Genomic DNA, 1,424 nt, shown 5'->3' with positions numbered 1-1,424 from the left:
AATTATTTTTCTTCAGCACTTTAAATATATCATCTCACCACCTCGTGGCCTGTAAGGTTGCTGCTGAGAAGGCTGTAGCCAGGCATACTGGAACCTCCTTACGTGAGCTATGCTTCTTTTCTCTTGCTGTTTTCAGAATCCTCTATTTGTTCCTGATCATTGAATTTTGATTATAATATCATTGCAGTATTATTTGTATTGACTCTTATTGGTGACCTTCAATTTTCCTGCACTTAGATATTTATATTTTTCCCCGAGTTTTGAATGTTTTCTGCCATTATTCCTTTAAAAAATATTTATATTCCATTGTCTTTCTCTACTTGCTCTTAAACACTGATGACACAAATATTTGCTCTCTTGATATTATCTCACAGATCCCTTATGCTTCTTTCATTTGTTTGCGTTCTTTTTTTATTTTTTCTCCTCTGTGTGTTTTTGGAGTGTTTCTTCAATCTTACAAATTCTTTCTCCTGCTTAATCAATTCTGTTGCTGATCCTCTCTATTTCATTTTTAATTTTGCTCATTGTATTCTTTCAGCCTCAAAATTTTTGGTTTTTTTTATTAAAATCTGTAAAGTTTCTTTCATAAAATTCTAAATTGTTTATATTTTATTGATGAGCTTTCTAAAAACAGCTATTTTGAATTCTTTAGCATAAAGATCTTTCATCGCTGTCTCTTTCGTGTCACTCACTGGCACTTTGTTTTGATCATTTGGTGATGTCATGATTCCCTGATTGTTCTTGATCTTTGCAGTTGTGTCTTGATGTCTGCTTTTGGAATATAGGTATTTATCTGATCTTTTTAGTCTGATTTTTTCTCCTGTCACTGTCCATTTACAGTAAGTCTGTTGGGAAATTCAGAGAAAGTTGTCTGTTTTGGTTTAAGCCTATGAGTGTTACAGCTGGTGCTCCCCAAGCCCAACTCTACTGCAGTAGGTCCACATATTAGTTGCTCTGCACCTGCTCCCCATTCTTTGTTTCTAATTGATCCTTGGTTGACTAGTCCTGCTAGCGCTTTTGATGCTGCCCATGGGGAAAAAAGGCACAGCAACACTCCTCAGAATGGTTGAGAAGATGGATGCCCACTTCCCACTAACTTTTTTACTTAAAAACTGTGTGTCCAGGGTACTTCTCTGCATGTGGCACTGTGTGAGCTTGAGTTTCAGATCACCACTTTTCTTACTGTTTGATAATGGATTTTTCTCAGTTCTGCAATCTGAGAGAATTTCACAGGTCCACTTTTAGTTCTGGAATATTCAATGTGGTGATGAAAAAGCCAAACTTCCTAAAATATCTAAAGAAACTTACTCTGAGCCAAATATGAGTAACCACAGCTCAGGTACGGTCTCAAGAAGTCCTGCGAACATAAGCACACAGTAGTTGGATTACAACTTGTTTTTATACATTTTAGGAAGACAAGTTAT

This window comes from Mandrillus leucophaeus, unplaced genomic scaffold (genome assembly GCF_000951045.1).
Source record: "Mandrillus leucophaeus isolate KB7577 unplaced genomic scaffold, Mleu.le_1.0 Scaffold482, whole genome shotgun sequence".
Lineage (NCBI taxonomy): Eukaryota > Metazoa > Chordata > Mammalia > Primates > Cercopithecidae > Mandrillus > Mandrillus leucophaeus.
Note: the sequence above shows the minus strand (reverse complement) of the source record.